The sequence below is a fragment of the Oxyura jamaicensis genome, assembly GCF_011077185.1.
Source record: "Oxyura jamaicensis isolate SHBP4307 breed ruddy duck chromosome 10 unlocalized genomic scaffold, BPBGC_Ojam_1.0 oxy10_random_OJ72041, whole genome shotgun sequence".
Taxonomy (NCBI): Eukaryota; Metazoa; Chordata; class Aves; order Anseriformes; family Anatidae; genus Oxyura; species Oxyura jamaicensis.
Genome location: NW_023304223.1, coordinates 356396 through 366023, shown reverse-complemented (window position 1 = coordinate 366023; position 9628 = coordinate 356396). Strand labels below are relative to the sequence as shown.

General features: G+C 47.6%; 1 long non-coding RNA gene across 1 annotated transcript in view; it reads right to left on the bottom strand.

Annotated features, from left to right (window-relative positions):
- LOC118157757 overlaps positions 1-7248 on the bottom strand; it is a 10196-nt gene extending 2948 nt beyond the window's left edge. Inside the window, exons 1-2 of the long non-coding RNA XR_004746721.1 lie at positions 7234-7248; positions 6643-6652 (exon numbers count right to left, since the gene is read on the bottom strand). This is a non-coding gene — a long non-coding RNA (uncharacterized LOC118157757). The remainder of the gene's footprint in view (positions 1-6642; positions 6653-7233) is intronic.
- Positions 7249-9628: the final 2380 nt, after the last annotated feature.

Genomic DNA, 9628 nt, shown 5'->3' with positions numbered 1-9628 from the left:
GGTTCTGCACATGGGGCACAACAACCCCAAACAGCGCTACCGGCTGGGAGATGTGTGGTTGGAAAGCTGCCTGGCAGAAAAGGACCTGGGAGTAGTGGTTGACAGTCGGCTGAATATGAGCCAGCAGTGTGCTCAGGCGGCCAAGAAGGCCGGCAGAATCCTGGCTTGCATAAGAAACTGTGTGGCCAGCAGGTCCAGGGAAGTGATTGTCCCCCTGTACTCGGCTCTGGTGAGGCCGCACCTCGAGTACTGCGTTCAGTTTTGGGCCCCTCACTACAAGAAGGACATGGAGGTGCTTGAGCGAGTCCAGAGAAGGGCTACGAAGCTGGTGAAGGGTCTGGAGAGCAAGTCTTACGAGGAGCGGCTGAGGGAGCTGGGACTGTTTAGCCTGGAGAAGAGGAGACTCAGGGGCGACCTTATTGCACTCTACAGGTACCTGAAAGGAGGCTGTAGCGATGTAGATGCATCTCTTTGGTTTAATTATACAAAACTATAATAGCATCGTTTCTTATGCCAGGAGCAACTCTGCTCGGCTGTGGGATCGACTGTGGAACGGACGCCCCTAGGTGCACCCCGAGCATTTTCCTCGGAGGGGTCTCCACTCTCAGCTGCTCACCACGGGAGTAGACAAGGACCTCCTGAAGCCGCGGACAAATTATTTTAAGTGATATTTTCTTGTGGTATGAATGAAAAGTGAAAGAGGCCTCTTTGGGTGAGTGTGTGATTGTGCTGTGTGAGTGAGAAGCAGCATCGCCGCGAAGCACCATCCCTAGTGCTTAGTGGCTTGTTGACTGATGTAGATTCTAGTAGGCACGCTATATTACAATCATAATTCTGCATGTGACTTTCACCCTGTTGATAGTTGTACCATGCTTGTTTCAATGCTTACAAAGAATGCTTTTGCGCTCAATGCAATCAGCTTGGCTGTTAGAAATAGAAAGAGGGGGAATTGTGGGAAATCTGGTGTCTTCAACACCAAGGATAGGCTTCAGGACCCCAGGTGCACTGAGCTGGAGGACTGTGACGGAGGGAGTGATTAACTACGAGCCAGCCCTGAACACGTGTGAGATTTGCTGCTCCACCTGGATTCATACAAGTCCATGGGTCCGGATGAGTCCTATTGTCTGACTCAATTCTTTCTGGGCTGCCATGTCGCTACAGGACTTGCTATTCAAGGCCCAGGATAATGTTCCGGGTGGTGGCATGGGGCACAGGATATGTTTCCAGCCATCCGGTGGTTGCTTCCACCATTGTAAGTACGTGGCGCTTGCCATTGCGGGTTTGAGATAGTGTGATGTAATCAATCTGCCAGGCCTATCCATATTTATATTTCAGCCATCGTCCTCCACGATCACGAGCCAATCTGTATGTTGCATCTCTACCTTGATGGCCTGAGGTGTCATGGGCCCATCGGGCTATAAATAATTCACCCTTATGTTGCCAGTCCAGGTCTACCTGAGCCACTTCAGTCTTAGCAGCCTGATCTACCTGCTGGTTGTTTTGATGTTCTTCACTAGCCCCATTCTTGGGCACATGAGCATTTACATGGTGTACCTGTACAACCAGGTTCTCTACCCAGGTAGTAATGTCTTCCCACAACGCAGCAGCCCAGATGGGTTTGCCCCTGCGCTGCCAGTTGTTCTGTTTCTATTGCTGTAAGCACTCCCACAGGGCATTTGCTACCATCCATGAATCAGTGTAGAAGTAGAGAACTGGCCACTTTTCTTGTTTAGCAATATCTAAAGCCAGCTGGATGGCTTTCACTTCTGCAAATTGACTCGATTCACCTTCTCCCTCAGCAGCTTCTGCAACTCGTCGTGTAGGACTCCATACAGCAGCTTTCCATCTCCGATGCTTTCCCACAATGCGACAGCACCCATCCATGAACAGGGCATATCTCTTCTCATTTTCTGGTAGCTTGTTGTACAGTGGGGCTTCTTCAGCACGGACCACCTCCTCCTCTGATGACATCCCAAAGTATTTGCCTTCTGGCCAGTCCACAGTCACTTCCAGGATTCCTAGGCGACTGGGGTTTCCTATTCGAGCCCGCTGAATAATCAGCGCAACCCACTTGCTCCATGTAGCATCAGTTGCATGATGTGTAGAGGGGACCCTTCCTTTGAACGTCCAGCCCAGTAGCGGCAGTCAGGGTGCCAGGAGGAGCTGTGCTTCAGTACCGACCACTTCCAAAGCAGATCGAACTCCTTCATATGCCGCCAATATCTCCTTTTCGGTTGGAGTGTAGCGGGCCTCAGATCCTCTGTATCCCCAACTCCAAAACCCTAGGGGTCGACCTCGAGTTTCCCCAGGTTCTTTCTGCCAGAGGCTCCAGGTGGGGCCTTTCTCCCCGGCTGCAGTGTAGAACACGTTCTTTACATCTGGTCCTGTTTGGACTGGCCCAAGGGCTACTGCATGAACTATTTCCTGCTTAATTTGTTGAAAGGCTTGTCGTTGCTCAGGGCCCCATTCAAAATCATTCTTCTTACGGGTTACTTGGTAGAGCGGGTTTACAATCAGACTGTAATTTGGAATGTGTATTCTCCAAAAAACTCCACGACACCTAGGAAAGTTTGTGTTTCCTTTTTGCTAGTTGGTGGAGACATAGCTGTTATTTTGTTGATCACATCCATTGGGATTTGATGACGTCCATCTTGCCATTTTATTCCTAAAAACTGGATCTCTTGTGCAGGTCCTTTAACTTTATTTTGTTTTATGGCAAAACTGGCCTTCAGAAGGATTTGGATTATTTTCTTCTCTTTCTCAAAAAATATCTCTGCTGTGTCACCCCACACAATGATGTCATCAATGTACTGCAGGTGTTCAGGAGCTTCTCCCTGCTCCAGCGCAGACTGGATCAGTCCATGGCAAATGGTAGGGCTATGTTTCCACCCCTGGGGCAGCCGATTCCAGGTGTATTGGACTCCCCTCCAAGTAAAAGCAAACTGTGGCCTGCACTCTGCTGCCAGAGGGATGGAGAAAAATGCATTAGCAATATCAATTGTGGCGTACCACTTGGCTGCCTTTGATTCCAGTTCTTACTGGAGTTCTAGCATGTCCAGCACTGCAGCACTCAGTGGTGGAGTGACTTCGTTCCGGCCACGATACTCCACTGTTAGTTTCCACTCACCATTATACGTTCGCACTGGCCATATGGGACTATTAAAATGTGAGTGAGTCTTTCTGATCACTCCTTGGATCTCCATTTGACTAATTAGGTTATGGATGGGAATCAGGGAATCTCGCTTGGTGTGATATTGCCGTCACACAGTTGTGGTCGCGATTGCACAGTTGTGGTCGCGATTGGCACCTGCTGTTCTTCGTACCTCAGCCGACTCACAACAGAAGGGTCCTCTGAGAGACCGGGCAAAGTAGACAACTGTTTAATGTCATCTGTCTGTAAGGCAGCTATGCCAAAATCCCGGCAGAACCCTTTTGGGTCCTTGCAATCCTCTCCTGAGTATATTGCCAAGGATGCACGGAGCATCTGGGCCAGTCACAACACTTGAGTGCTTTTGCCACTCATTCCCAGTTAGACTCACTTCAGCCTCCAATACAGTTAACTGCTGGGATCCCCTAGTCACCCCATAAATACAGATGGGTTCTGCCACTAATAACTTGATGGCATTACAGCACACCTGTACCGGTGTCTACTAAAGCCTTATACTTCTGTGAGTCTGACGTGCCAGGCCATCGAATCCACACAGTCCAATAAACTCGATTGTCCCTTTCCTCCCCCTGGCTGGAGGCAGGACACTTCTAATCCTGGTCAGAATCTTCATTTCTGCATCTAGAGGACTGCCCGCTGGAAGTTGGAGCAGCAAGTTTCTCAGAGAACCCCTTTTTTCCATTGTTTTTCCTTGCAACTCACGTACCCGTGCCTCTAGGTTCGAGGTAGATTTTCCATCCCATCTTCTCATGTCTTCTCCGTGGTCACATAGGTAAAACTACAGGGTAGCATGTGTACCCACTATATCGTCTTCCTTGCACAGAAGGGCGCTTACCCCTGATAGCTGAGATGCTGGTTTGTACAGGTGGGGAGGAAAATAATCTCTCTTTAAGTTGCTGGACCTCTTCAGAAAGTTTCTCCAAAGTATTCTCTTTTAGTTGATGGACATTTTCAGAAAGTTTCTCCACAGCCGAGACGCAGGCCTGTAGGGAAGAGGAGAGGCTTTCTTCATACTGCCGGAATTGTTTAGCCACATCACCCACTGTGGGTTCCTCATCCTCTTTCCAGGCCATTACTGCCAATGAGCTGGCATATGATGATGGTGCACTCCGTACAAACTTCCGCCACATGGGTCGAGTACACCTGACTTCATCTGGATCTGTGGGTACTTGTCCATTGTCTGGATCCTCATAAATCACCTCCCGTATGGCTAATTCCCTCAGGTACTGGATTCCCTTCTCCATGGTGGTCCACTTGCCTGGTAGACATACAAGTTCTTCCTTGAAGGGATACCTTTCCCTCACAGCATACAGGAGACACCTCCAGAGGCTGTAAGATGGTGCTCCATCACCAATATCTTTGTCAATGCCTGTATCTCTAGCAAGGGATCCCAGCTGCTTGGCTTCCCTGCCCTCTAATTCTAGCTATTGGCTCCGGTATCCCAGCACCAGAGTAGGCAGGTGACAAGCTGCTCACCTATGCAGCAACCGAAATCTTTTCACACACCTTGTAGCTCACGCTGGTATAGGTTTCAGCTAGATACTTTTTTTGTGTGTGTTTTTGTGACATCTTAATCTTCATCCTCCTGTTCCTCTGATGTTCCGGCCTCGTCTTCTCCATACCTAGTCTTAACAAGAGTTTCTCTGCGTACTAAACGATATGACTCTATACCATTTTTTACCTTAGCTATGGGTGCAACCGACACTGGTACAGTTTGTTTCCCTGGCTCGGCACTGGGGCCCATTATAGGGCTTGGAGTGGCCACTGGTCCTGTCTCAGGGGTTGAAGTGGCCGCAGAGTCTGTCACTGGGGTTATAGTGGCATCAAATGCAGCTTGGTAAGCATAGGCCAAGCACCAGCACATTGCAGCGATTTCTGTATGTCTGGTACTGCCAGGGTGATGACACACCTTTTTCAAGCACTCTACCAATTTTTTTAGGATTTTTCAGTTTTTCGGGTGTAAATTTCCAAGCACTGGAGGTGCCCAGTGCTCTAGATGCCTGCCCGTATCCTCCCACTCTCCCTGCCACTTATAACTATCCTGCCTCAGGACTGATCTCTGGATGACACTCTTAAATATTTGTTTAACCTTAGACAAAACCTGAAGTACATTCAGGAGACATAACAATGAGAACATGCTGGTCTGAACATCCCAAGGATATTCGAAGGTTTGGAAAGCTACCATAACTCACCTGGAGGAGAAGAAAGGGAGAGTGAACAAGTGGGAAAAAACATCTTCCCCGACCTCTCCATAGATTGGCTCTCTGAAGAAAAAGCATGGAAGGTGTAAATATTAATAGTTTCTGAGGTAGGATTCCCAAAGTATGGAGCTGATGACAACGTGTGGTGGTTTTACCATGCTAGGCAGCTGAACACTACAACTGCTCTCTCACTCCCCCTCCTTAGATGAGGAGGGGAAGAAGTAAAGGAAAGAACAACTCATGGGTTAAGATAAGGATAGCTTATTATTATTAGTTTATTATTATTAATTAAACAATTTAACTAAAGGGAAAAAAGGGAAAGGGGAAAAGGGAGGGGGAAAGGGAATAACAAAACAAAACAAGTAAAGGCTATGTGGAAGTGCAGAGGAAAGAAATTACTCTCTACTTCCCACAAATGAGCGATGCTTGACCACGTCCTTGAAGCAGGGCCTCAACGCACGTAGCCGGTGTTCGGGAGGAGGACAGACGTTTTCACAACGAGAGCCCACCCCTCCCCTCTTCTTCCTTCTTCCACCTTTTATTGCTGAGTGTGACATCATATGGTATGGAATATCCCTTTGGTTGGTTTAGATCACTTGCCCTGGTGATGTTTCTTTCTCACTTTTTTTGCCCACCCCTTAGGAGGATTAGAGAGAGTCCTGATGCTGTGCCAGCTCAGCAGCAGACACAACACTCTTCCTGAATCATAGGCAACGTCCAGGTCAGGGAATATAGTACCCTGAGGATAACTGATCCGACTACTAAAGACAGATGTAAAGAAGGCATTGAGAACCTCAGCCTTGTTCTTATCCTCAGTGATCACATTTCCTGCTGCATCAAGTAAAGGATGGAAATTTCCCTTGGTTCTTCTCTTGCTGTTAATATATTTGTAAAAGGATTTTGTGTTCTTTTTCTGCAGTGTCCAATCTGAGTTCAAGATGGGCTTTTGCCATTCTAACTTCCTCTCTTCATATCTTAGCAATTTCCTTGTAGTTGCCCCAAGTAGCCTGTTCTTTCTTCCAGAGGACGTAGACTCTCTTTTTCTCCTGGAGTCTCAATAAAAGTTCCCGGTTCATCCATGCTGGTCTTCTTCCCCTCCAGCTCGCCTTATGGGACACAGGAAGAGCCTGCTCCTGTGTCTTTAAAATTTCCTTCTTGAGGAGCGAGGAGCATCCAGGCTTCCTGGACCCCTTTGCCCTTCAGGAGTAACTCCCAAGGGACTCCTGCAACAAGTGACCTGAACAGGTCAAAGTCCGCCCTCTGGAAGTTCAAGACAGCAGTTTTCCTACTTACCATTCTGACATCACCAAGGATAGAAAACTCTACAGTTTCATGGTCACTCTGCCCAAGACAGTCCCCAATCTTCATATCTCCCACCAGTCCTTCTCTGTTAGTGAAGAGCAGGTCTAGCGGGGCACCTCCCCTGGTAGGCTCTTGAACCAGCCGTGTCAGGAAGCTATCCTCCACACACTCTAAAAACCTCCTGGACTGCTTCCTCTGTGCAGTATTATACTTCCAGCATATAACAGGGAAGTTGAAGTCCCTCATGAGAATGAGTGCTGGTGATCGTGTAACTTTTGCAAGCTGCTCATAGAATGCCTCATCCATCTCTTCGTCCTGATTAGGCAGTCTGTAACAGACCCCCACCAAGATGTCACTCCTACAAGCCTTCCCCTGGATTCTTATCCATAGACACTCAGCTTTATTATTCCTAACCCCGAGCTCTTCAACTTCAAAACACTCTTTAATATATAGAGCTACACCACCACCCTTCCTATCTTGTCCATCCCTTCTGAAGAGCTTGTAGCTGTCCATCACAGTACTCCAGTCGTGGGAGTGATCCCACCATGTTTCAGTTATAGCAACTAGGTCATAGTTAGCCTGTATCATAATTGCTTCTAGCTCCTCTTGTTTGTTGCTCATGCTACGTGCATTGGTGTAGATGCACTTCAGATGAGACATCTGCCTAACCCCCAGCTTCAGTATTGTTCCCCTAGGCACTTCTCCAGTGAGCCCTGTTTTACCCCCTTCCCCCACCATAGCTAGTTTAAAGCTCTCTCCACAAGTCCTACTAGCTCCTGTGCTATTTTTTTCCCCCTTTGAGACAGGTAAGCTCCATCCATTGACAACAGGCCAGGGGTCGAGTAAACTGCCCCATAGTCAAAGAACCCATAGTTCCTGTCTCGACACCAGCCTCTCAGCCAATTATTCATTACCTGTGTTTTCCTAGCCCGCTCCATGTCCTTTGCCTCACAAGAAGGCATAGAACAAAACACCACTTGTGCTCCCGCTCCTTGAACTATTCGCTCTAACCCCCTGAAATATCTCTTCATAGTTTGCAGGCTTCTCTGAGCGATTTCATCACTGCCCACCTGAACTATGAGTAATGAGTAGTAATCAGTGGGGTGAACCACCTCCGGGAGTTTTCTAGTTATGTCCCTGACCCGGGCCCCAGGTAGGCAGCACACTTCCCTACGGCTTGGGTCTGGTCTGCAAATGAGGCCCTCCGTTCCTCTGAGAAGGCAGTCGCCTACCACAACCACCCTTCTTTCTTTCCTGACAGAGGCAGTCTGAATGCGTGGAGTTGACTGCCTCTTCCTTGGTAACCTCTTTGGGGAACCTTCCCGCACCTCCCCACTTACCTCATCTTCAATGTCCTTCAGCTTCAGCAATGTCCTTCAATGTTTCTTCAGCTTAAGACTACTGTTTCCCCCCTTTGAGACTATGAACCTCACTTTTAGGCTTCATAGTTCTTATTACGTAGTTCTTGTCCATTTTTTGCTAATTTGAGGAAGTACTCTATCCATATCTATCCATTTGCTAACGTTACTTGGTGAGATTTGCTGAATAAAGCACTCTGACTTTAGAGAACTAGGCATCACAGAACACAACTACATATTACTACCATAGCTACACCTATTATGATAATTAAAAACAGTTGTTTTATCCATCTGGCAATCATGACCACAGCCAGGAAAATATGGTCCTCTATCAATGTTTGCAACCTAAGATACTTGGTGAAACAAATGTTATGCTTGCTGTGGTGGTTTTACTCAAGTGGGCAGCCGAGCTCTACCACAACCGCTCCCTCACTCCCCCCAACCGCAAAAAGAGAGACATTGTGGTGGTTTTACCGTGCTAGGCAGTTGAACACCACAACTGCTCTCTCACTCCCGCTCCTCAAATGAGGAGGGGAAAAAGTAAAGGAAAGAACAACTCACGGGTTGAGATAAGGATGATTTAATTAAAGGAAAATATATATATATATATAATTAAGGAAATATTATTATTAATTAAACAATTCAACTAAAGGGAAAAAAGGGAAAGGGGAAGAGGGAGGGGGAAAGGGAATAACAAAACAAAACAAGTAAAGGCTATGTGGAAGTGCAGAGGAAAGAAATTACTCTCTACTTCCCACAAATGAGCGATGCTTGACCACGTCCTTGAAGCAGGGCCTCAACGCACGTAGCCGGTGTTCGGGAGGAGGACAAACGTTTTCACAACAAGAGCCCACCCCTCCCCTCTTCTTCCTTTTCCCACCTTTTATTGCTGAGTGTGACATCATATGGTATGGAATATCCCTTTGGTTGGTTTAGGTCAGCTGCCCTGGTGATGTTTCTTTCTCACTTTTTGCCCACCCCCTAGGAGGGTCAGAGAGAGTCCTGATGCTGTGCCAGCGCTTCTCAGCAGCAGACACAACACCAGTGTGATACCACTGCTGTTCTAGCTACAAGTGCAGAGTGCAGCACTGTATGGGCTGCTGCAGGGAAAGTTAACATCCCAGCCAGTCCCAGTACAGACATAACCATTATTTTGTTGATCACGTCCATCAGAATGTGGCGACGTCCATCCTGCCATTTTACCCCCAAGATCTGGATTTCCTGTCCAGGTCCCTTGACCTTATTCTGTTTAATAGCAAAGCCAGCTTTCAGGAGAATTTGGATTATTTTCTTCCCTTTCTCAAAAAAACATCTTCTGCTGTGTTACCCCATACAATGATATCATCAATGTACTGCAGGTGTTCAGGAGCGTCCCCCTCTTCCAGTGTTGTCTGGATCAGTCCATGGCAAATGGTAGGGCTGTGTTTCCACCCCTGGGGCAGTCGATTCCAAGTGTACTGAATGCCCCTCCAGGTGAAAGCAAACTGTGGCCTGCATGCTGCTGCCAGAGGGATGGAGAAAAATGCATTAGCAATATTGACTGTAGCATACCACTGTGAAATATGTTTCATTTGATTCGTGTCAGGATGAAACAATGCTAG